The sequence below is a fragment of the Prionailurus viverrinus genome, chromosome B3 (genome assembly GCF_022837055.1).
Source record: "Prionailurus viverrinus isolate Anna chromosome B3, UM_Priviv_1.0, whole genome shotgun sequence".
Lineage (NCBI taxonomy): Eukaryota > Metazoa > Chordata > Mammalia > Carnivora > Felidae > Prionailurus > Prionailurus viverrinus.
The window spans coordinates 30543226-30553209 of record NC_062566.1 but is presented as its reverse complement, the minus strand read 5'-3'; positions in this window follow the sequence as shown (position 1 = coordinate 30553209).

The following is a 9984-nucleotide window of genomic DNA, read 5'->3' as shown; positions in this document are numbered from 1 at the left end:
CAGAGCGTCCTCCTGTTCGGGGGGACCGGGGGCGTAGTCTGAGCTGTCTATACACGAGGTCCCTGGCGGCCTCCAAAATACCGAGCTCTCCATCGTCAGTGGTTAGAGAAGCCAGTGCCACCTCGAGAAGAGGTTGCAAAGGGGAATCGGTCGTCGAATGGGAGCCAGCCAGAATCTGTAGCCTTTGAAACTCTCATGGGAAGGCTGGGGCCTCTGATTCTGCAGGCAAAGACCAAAGCCTTCTTGATAAACAGCGCTATCTCCTTAATGAATGCATTGCTAGGGCATTCAAGTTCAAAGCCAGTACAAAACGGGCAGGCAAGAAGGGGAGAAGAACGGGAAGACAGGGTGGGGGCTGCGGACCCCCGAGGCCAGCAGACTTTTCTACCTAAAGGGCCTCCTTACTTGCCGGGATCCCCGAGACCCCGCCGGAAAGCCCGAGAAGGCTGGGCTGTGACAAAACCGGCCCCCTCCCAAGGCCTAGGGCGCACTGGTGTCGGAGAGAGCGAGAGTCATGCTCACTGCCAGAAGCATCTTTGGGCTTCATAATTGTCGCTCTGAAAATCTGTCAGGGACCCCGAGGGGCACCGAGGCAGCTCTTTAAGCCTCAGTTATTCTGGGGACTGGAGCCTTTGAAAGGAGATGCGCTAATGTGGAGGGCAGGCTGTCCTCAGCTGCTTTTCTCCCTGTCCCCTCCCTCCCTTCCCACTTAATCGGGAGCCCCTGCCCAGCCCTGCAGCCCCAGGACCCCAGTGCCTGAGGATTCACCCCTGCAGGGGTGGGAAGGAAGGAACTAGACAGCATCCAGGTGCACAGGCCAGCTTTCTGAGGACCCCAGCTTGTGGCCTGGAGTCTGTCCCCCACCCCAGGCTGTGACCCTGGGTTCTGGACATGTTCCTGCTGATGCACTGTCTCCCACTCCCAGACTAGACGGTGAAGGCATTGCAGCCATAGTATTTTTCTACAGTACAATTCACTGTTTGACCCAGGGGACATTTAGCACAGACTTAATCTCTAATGAGTACCTACCGTGACAAGTAACTTCTAATTTAATCTTGAAGCCATCTCTTGATACGGGTACTGTTATGATTCCATTTTACAGATGGAACAGTTGAGGCCCAGGGAGGGAAAGTAATTTGGGCGCGGCCACACAGTTAGTGAATGACGGAGCAGGGATTCGAACCAGGCAGGCTGGCCCCAGAGCCAGCTCTCACACTGTCGTCCGTCCGTAGCTCTAATGCTGACCCTGTCTTGAGCGGCCATCCAGACTGCTCACCCGATTGATTCCCGATCCCTGGCCCCACCTTTAACCCCCAGGTGCTTCAGAGTCAGGCCTCCCCCTCCTCAACCTCCTCTCTCCGGCTCTGCTCGCCCTCCTGGGTTCGGGAGGTGCTGCCACCTACAGGCCTCGTGTGCAAAGACGCAGAGCTCTAACAGGATCTGGGGCAGAAGGGTGGCCCCGGGGACCCAGGCCTGGCGTCCTCTCCCGCGGCGGCTAAGAGAAAGCAGAGGGGTGCAAGTTTCGGACCTGAGACGTTCTGCGTCTGGGTTATTGTTCGATGATGATCCAGACCCCATCGGGGGAAAAAAAGGATCAGGGGCTCTGAAGGAAAGTGCGCGGGAGGCGTTGAGATGAGCTCCAAGAGACACCCAACCATCTGGGATGCGTCAGTCCCCTGGTACGGTCCTGCCTGAAGACAGGAATTAATTGAGCTCAGAAAGAATATTTCCCGTTTCTGTCCCCTCCCTTTCTTTTGCAGCTCACTAAAGTCTTCAGCGACGGCACCCTAATCTAGCCGGAAGAAGTCCACAAGGCCACAAGCGTCCCCGTGCTTCAGACCTAGGATGCACTGTTCTCCACGTAATGGGGACAAGCCGCACAGACGGGTGACAGATGAAGAGAGGGCCCAACCTCTGGGGACAAACAGGTTTAGAACCTGCGTCCACGATGCCGAAGGAGCTGCAAAGCCGGGCGTTGATTGCCAAGGGACCAAGAGAAAAGGCAAGTCCCCACCTCTGGTTTTGTTTCTAGACTTGCCACCGGGTTGCTATGCCAGCCTCCATGGCCACCTCCCCGGGGCCTCAGTTTTACGTGGAAGGAGGAAGGAGGAAGGCGGGGGGAGGGGGAAGAGAAGGGTGGCTAACTTTGCAGCGATGGAGAGGTGGGCACCAGGCAAGGTGCTTTACACAGAATTTCTCCCCCAGCCCCCGAGGATGGCGGGTATTAGAGCCGTGTTTTACAAAGGAGAAAACGGGCTCAGGGAGGTGAACTCACCCCCCCCCCCCCCCCCCCCCGCCGCTGGAAGCTAAAACAATGACCCCAGAGATAACAAGCATACCAATACGATGTTAGTACTTGACATTCATGAAATGCATGCTGTGCCCTGGACGGCATATTGACTTGTTTAAACCTCACCAAAACACCGCTACTCAGGTATTATTACCTCCATCTTACAGATGAGGAAACCGAGCATGAGACGCGTTGCTCCCTACTCCCCAACGGCCAGCAGCACCACGGTCTTTCTCCCTCACATCACAGAGCTGTCACGAGGGCGGTGGCATTGGGTCGCAAAAAGGACCGCGTGTTCTTCCAGAAGAAAAGCGGCCACTGGGCCTGCCTCTGCTGCCTTCCTGAAGCGGGTCCCTCCCCGGCAGCAGCAGGCCCTTAGCCTCTGTTGATGAACTGAGAGCCCAAGAGCTCGTCCAGTTGACTGCGGTATCTTCCTGCGTCCCCAGAGCGTTGGGAGTCGGCGGTTACAGAGACGCAGAGCTCAGCTGGGAAACATCCCGGAAGAGGAGGCAAAGAACCGCTTTAGACAGGAGTGGGGAATGGCTCCCGGTTGATAAAAAAAAAAAGTCAGAGACAGAGATGGAGAGAGAAACACACACACACAGAGAGCGACCGAGGCAGAGAGAGAGTGAGGGGGGAAAAGAGACAACCAGGGACCCCAGCAGGCCGGGGCTGGCCTGGGCGAGCCCCAGTGAGCCAGCCTCCAGCTGGAGTAGGGCCCACACGGGCCGACCGGTCCCGGGGACTGACCCCACCGTCCCACGCACACCCATGCACACGCCGTCTGCAGTCTCTCCTCGAGTCCCCCCTGCAGCGCCGAGGGGTGGGGGCGCCTGGACTCTTCCGTAGGCTCTGCCCAGCCCCTCTCGACACCAGCCCAAAATGAGCATCACTCAGAAGGAGAAGCCTCTGGCTCAGGGTCACCGGCCGGTGGGTGCCTCATGAAGGCCCGTGGGTGCTGGTTCTTGGAAGTGAGGCACGGGATGAAGGCCCTAGGCCACAGGAGGGTGATGGGCACAGGAACCTTCTCCACCTGCCTTCCCCCCCCCCCCCACCCCGTGGGGAGCTCCAAGCCAATAAGACAGGGGAGCCAAGGCATCTGTATCTCTCCATCTCTGGGTGGTCGCTCCCCGTGAGCACCTCTTCCCCAAAGTCCATTTGGTTCTAGAAGGCCCCAGCTCTCAGGGGCCTGCTGCTCAGCATCCCCCGCCAAACCCACTCACCCTGCAGGTCTCGTCTGCTCTGGGAGCACGACTCGGGGGTTATCGGGCCAGTGGGGCGGGGGGAGATCAGGCCCTTCTCTGCGTCAAATTTGGTCCCGCGTGGTCCCTGTCTGACCTTGTCACAAACGACTCAGGGATGGTCCTGCCTTCACAGCAGGGGGACGGACACATGTACAGGAATTCCTGTGACACACGCAAACGCAGAGGCGTGTAGACAGGGCCGGGGAGGACGGGAGAGGCGCCTACTCACCAGGCCCGGCAGGAGTAGGACTGGGCCCTGGAGGACAGACAGACAGACAGAGGAAAAGCACTCCTGGCAGAGGCCCAGTGTATGTCGCAGCACAGAGGGCGGGGGACACGGCTGATGGGGTGGGGCCAGACTGTAAGATACACATGGGGCTGCGGTTCTCCTAGACCCAGCCATACAGACAAGGCCAGTCTCTGGTCCCCTCCACACCCCCCTCACGGAGTCTGGGCTCAACCCCGGAGGCCACAGGCAGATGCAGGGGGTATTCAAGGGCAGAGGGGGGTAACACTTTCCCACAGCACAGGCCCAGGGGTGTGTCCAAGGACAGGTGCTTGGCGAGCCCCTACTGGGCGGAGGGCTCCTTCCTGCATGGCCACCCTCCCTCAGCTCCTCTGTCCTAATGTCTTCCTGAGGTTTGCTGGCCAAGGGAGGACCCAGTCCCCACTCCCTTGGCCACTGGCCTGCACCACCTGCCCCCCTTCCTGGTTTAACGGAGGCAGGAAATCACGTCGCAAGGAGAGACTTCTAGGGAAGCCTCCCTGTGGAATCGAACATTCTGGGGCTGCAGGAAAGCCGCTGGCGTCCCTATCGCTTGGGTCACCAGCTGATTCCCCAGCAGTGCTGAGGATTCAGTAAACACCGGCCCTGTGGGTTTTCCCCGTGTTCACACAGCTGCCCCCAGGGTTTCCTGTGTGCGTTTTTGCGTGTGTCATCTATGCGGGATGACATAAGCACCAGCCATGAAAGCAGTGGGGGTAGAGGGGCTTGGCTGAGGAATCTTGATGCTAGCTCTGGACCCAGTTGGGAGGTCCAAATATGCCAGAGCCAAGCTTAGGGAGATGGCTGTTCGTCGTGGTGGCTTTGTTGGGGCTACGGTGTTAGTGCCGGGGCTGCGGACTCACGTCAGGCTATATGCTCTAGAACTTGAAGCAGAATTTCCCAGGAGCTTGCAGTGAGGAATCTTGTCCCTTCAGTGCTTCCCGCTTCCGCCTGGCCTGGGACACAGACACGGGCAGGGTCAGGCTCAAGACATGGGCTCTGCTCCCCACCCAGGGCCCAGGAGCTGGTCAGAGAACCCTCCACTGCCTGAGCACCTGTGCCTATCACCCCAGGCCCTGACCTCGCTCTCTGATCCCCTGGGACCTGGGATCCGTAGGCCTGAGGGTCAGGCTGGGCATCGGAGAAGCCAGGGCGGGGAGCCAGACACAGAATTTTGAGACTTGCCTCTTCCACTTCCTCACTGTGTGGCCCTGGGCGGGTTACTTAACCTCTCTGAGCCTGAACCTCGTCCCTCACCTGTAAAAGGGAGATTATAGCCTTCCCTTATAGGCATGATGTGTGGACGAAACAAGGTAATGCCCGGACAGTCCCAAGCTCAGCAGTGATGGGCCCCCAGCAGAGCTAAGTAAACTTTGGCTACAATTATAAGCTGTTATAAAGCACTTGGCATGGAATAAATACTCTACAAATAAGCACCATGCAAGTCTAAATAGTTATTAATTATTATGATGACTAATCATCATTATTGTTGATGATAAACGTGAGAACTGCTACCCAAACACCAGCTCCCCCACTCAATCTGTCTGCAGATGGTTATCCCTCCTCAACCACGAAGAACATTCTGGGACCCAGAAAGATCGCTGGTCCCAAGTTGGCACGCAAGGAGCACTGTCCTCCCCCCAACACTTTGGGCAGCACTGATGGGCTGGTCTCACCCAGGCAGGTGACATTCACCCAAACGCATCCCATCTGGCCAGTCAGGCTGCTCAGTCTGCCTCTGCCTGCTCGGCTCCTCCGTCTCTGGGTTGTTACATATTTTAGAGATCGCCTAAATGAGAACACCCCTTGGCAATTCCTTGCGTGCCGGCTTGTAGGCGAGAGGGAGACGTGAGTGTAGAGTGTGACCTGCGCAAATCCTGGTCCAGCTCCCAAGAACTCTGTCTTTAGGATGAGAGCAGATAGGTAAGGAGGAGGCCCTGGTGAGCATATGACTTTCACCGCCATCCTGAAATGAACCAGAGGAAGGCCTCCCGAGGAACCCGGGACCTAGCTCAGCCCCAGCATAGGAGGAGCCCAATAAATACATGGATGGATAGATGCATGGACAGATGAATGGATGGGTGGATGGATGGAAGGATGGATGGGTGGATGGATGGGTGGATGGATGGAAGGATGGATGGGTGGATGGATGGATGGGTGGATGGATGGGTGGATGGGTGGATGGGTGGATGGATGGATGGATGGATGGATGGATGTGTGAATGGATGGATGGGTGAATGGATGGGTGGATGGATGGCAGATGGAGGGAAGGATGGATGGGTGGATGGATGGATGGGTGGATGGATGGCGGATGGATGGAAGGATGGATGGATGGGTGGATGGATGGGTGGATGGATGGGTGGATGGATGGGTGGATGGATGGAAGGATGGATGGGTGGATGGATGGATGGGTGGATGGATGGGTGGATGGATGGCAGATGGAGGGAAGGATGGATGGGTGGATGGGTGGATGAATGGATGGTAGGCTGGATGGACGGATGGATGGGTGGATGGATGAGTGGACAGATGCAAGGATGCAAACATGCATACATGCATAGATGGATGGAAGTGAGTATATTAATCATACCTTTTTATTTTTGCTATTTCTGATGCTTTGATATCTGGGACTTTGCTGACCAAGGAGACACAGCCCCTCCCAAAGGCAGTCAATTCCTAGAGATAGTAAACAACTTGCCTGTGAGTATACCTTTCAGATGCAAACCAACCAATCCAAAACCCAGGCCCCTCCCAACTACCTCCTTTATCAGACTCTCCTACTCCAGGCCACTACCCACCTTCCCTAATCATCCCTGGGACAGGTACAAGACAACCAGGGACAGTCCCTATGCCCCAGAGCCTACGGAAATTATTTAGACTAGCTAATCCTGAACCTGCTCGCCCTGCCCCACCTGTCCCCTCCCACGGAAACCACTATAAAGACACTTGCCCTGCTTTCCTCTCACTCCTTCTGCCTCCAGACTGACCCCAGGACTTCCCCAGGGGGCCCGGCACGACATGCAATGAACACCAGTCCTTGGGACTGGAAGTAATAAGCTCTGTCTTCACTGGCAATCCTCTCCTCATCTGATGGCCTCGCTGTACTTGAATAATAATAAAACCTGCATTTTAAAACAGAGAGGGGTGGAAGAAGGTGGGGGGGAAGGAGGAGAAGATGGAAACAAGGGTGGAGGGAGGGAGGCAAGGAGGCAAGGGAGCAAGGGAAGTTGAAATGAAACTGGGTCTCAAGTTACTGGAGGGAAGACCTGACGCGCAACTTTGTTCTATGCTTGGAAGAACCAGCTTCCTCCTAGAAGATTCTGAATATGCTGGAGAGAATGTTTCTTCAAAGTGTCAGAGGCCAGCGATGAACACAATGTGTTCTCAGGGCCTTCGGGGACAGACCTGGATCTGAATCATGGCCCTGCTGTTTACTGGCCGTGAGACCTTGGACAACTGACTTAACCCCTCTGACCTCATTTCCTCAACTATTATACACACACACACACACACACACACACACACACACATATACCTACCTTCCAATGTCTTTGATGCTAGAATAAGAAGACACATGCATAACATAGTGCCCAGCTCAGAGCAGGCACTCCATAAATAATGAATGTTATTACTTGGCTCTTAGGCTGTCCTGCACCCCCAGTGCCATCTGCTAGAAAGACTGTGCTATTAGGTCTAAACGTCTTCCTGACTCAGAAGCCCCTATTTGGGTCTCTTGGTCTCGGCCTCCCAGAAAGTTGTCTTAACCTCCCAGAGCTTGGGGCTCGGCAGGCAGAACGCTCGCTGCCCCGTGTGAAGGAACCTTCCAGAAGGGCCCCTGCGCCCTGCGCGATCCTCTCCCTGACCCCTGCCTGTGGAGATTCTGTCCGGCTTCCCCTGCTGATTTGAAAGTGAGGAGGGATGGACCTTTCCACTGGAATAGCATTTCAATCTCCCCATCTCCCCGGTACACCATCACTCAGTAAAAATAGCTAATTTTAAAATGGCTGCTCTTATGATGGACGAGATTAATGGATCTTGAAGAGCAGCCAGTATCCAACTGCTCCTGCAGCCATGATGAAAGCTAATAATGTAGAAAATTCTGCCAATTCCTTTAATTCATGAATATTTAAGCCTGTGAAAAATCTGTCAGATTATATCATTTTTTTCTGGTGATTTTCCGCCTAAGTACATTGGTGGCGGCCTGCCAGTTGCTCAAGAAACTTCAGTGGGAGCAAAATCGTTTTTGTTGTTGTTGTTGTTACTATGGGCTGTCGTGTTCTTGCTGAATTTATCCCTCATCCCAGGACTGAGTCAGGTTCGCCTGAGACAGCCAAAGGCAACTCCGGGGATTTTCACCTCAACGAATAGATGGATTCCTCTCCGAGCCCAAAGGCTGGAAGAGGCCTTTGAGAGCAAAGCCCGTGGTTTTCAAACTGTGCTCCACGGTACCCCAGGGTTCCCCGGGGTGGGGGGGGGGGCTCCAGGGGATCTCCAGGAGGGGGTGGGGTTGGGAATGCGGAGTGGCTGGGGCTGCGGAACGTGAGCCTCCCCACCCCCCCACCCCGCCCCCACCGAGCCGTTCTGCTTTCCGTATTGAGGTTCCAAGTAAAATTTCCTTGGAAAGAAGTGTTGCCCCAAATTTTAAAAAATTAAAAAGGGGTGAGTATGGAAACCACGGCTTAGCCCACCCCTCAAACAGCAGATGAAGAAACTGAACCCCCCCCCTCCCCCAAAGGGTAAGGAGTTCGTCCACGTCCTGGAAAACGTCAGCGGCAGCACCCGAACCGCGGCCGGGGTCCCCTTTCCAGCACGTTCCGGCCGACCTCTTGACGGTCCAGCTCGGCCAGTCTGGGGGGAGGCAGGAAGTGGGGCTCTGATGGCAACAGCTCCCTGGCCACCGCGGAGGGGCCCCGTCCAAAGCCAAGACGCTTCCCTGCAGAGACACGCCGGAGACAATGAGCACGTTCAGTGACTCGGGAGGGAGGGGCAGCCAACTTCAGAGATGATTATCGTTCGGGGACTTGGCTGGAGGAAGGAGCGAGCTGCTTTTTATAGGAACGGCCGTTCCTCGTTTTGTTCTCCTCGGGTTATTCTCCAAAGAGAGCGGCTCAAGTCAGCTGGCGGGAGCGCCAGGCAGAGGCGGCGGCTGTGGCCGCGATGGCCCGGGTTCAAGGCTTGCTCCAGCCGGTCACGTCCTCACCGGGGCGGCCGGCCGGCCCCCCCCACCCTCTGCCAGGGGCCCAGGTCGGCCTCCGCCTCGCGGGCCGGACCCCGGCCAAAATCAACAAGTCTTTTGTGCTTCTCCTTCAGACACTGTATAATTACAGCCAACACGTACTGGCCGTGCGCAGCGACCGTGAGGCAATCGTTGCCGGCTCTCAGATGCTCTTGGCACTGGGTCCTGGAGAGCCGCGCGGGGGACCGCGGCTCCAGTTGGCTCGCGCTGGCCGAGAAAACAAGAGATTTTCAGGAGTCGTGAGTGGGGCGCTGGCACGGCACCCACGGTGGGTCGCTCATCGGCTATTTCCTTGACAGTGGGTTGCGTCCTGCCACCGACCCAACCGGCTGACTCACGAGTCAGTCACTTTAAAACTAAATAGGCCGTCGAGGCCGACCGGGCCCAGCGAGCAAAACAACCCCGGGCTGCCGACAAAACGGGCCCCTGCCGCTTTCCGGGTGGTTTCATTTTTCCTCTTTTTGCCTTCTTGGTTGCAAACCCCGAGAACGAAACCGCACACCTCCCCCCTCCAGCTGCGCTGCTCCCAGGGGGCAGCCAGAGGGGGTCCCCGTGCAGAAGGGAAGGCGCCCCGGCGACACGGCCCCTCAGCAGGTTCACGGTTCCATCAGGCAGGCTGGAACCGGGTACCCCCAGTGCCCTGCTGGGAGCGAGGCCCCGAGGGGGAGGGGGCCAAGTGCTAGGTGACCACTGACCGTGGCTGGGAACCGCGCCCCCCCCACCCCCAAGGCTGGCCTGCTTCGTCCTCTCCATGGCTTTATTGGGAAAACAGCCATGGCCTCTATTTACAGATGAGGAAATAAAGGCTCTCAGTCTGTAATTCGGATTGAAGGGTCCCGTGGAGGGAGTGGGAGAGGTGGGGGCTGAACCCGGATTTGCCTGACTGCAAGACTCTGCAGGTTCCCAGGCTCACCATCCCATAATATCTAACGTTTTGGGTGTACCAAGTGAG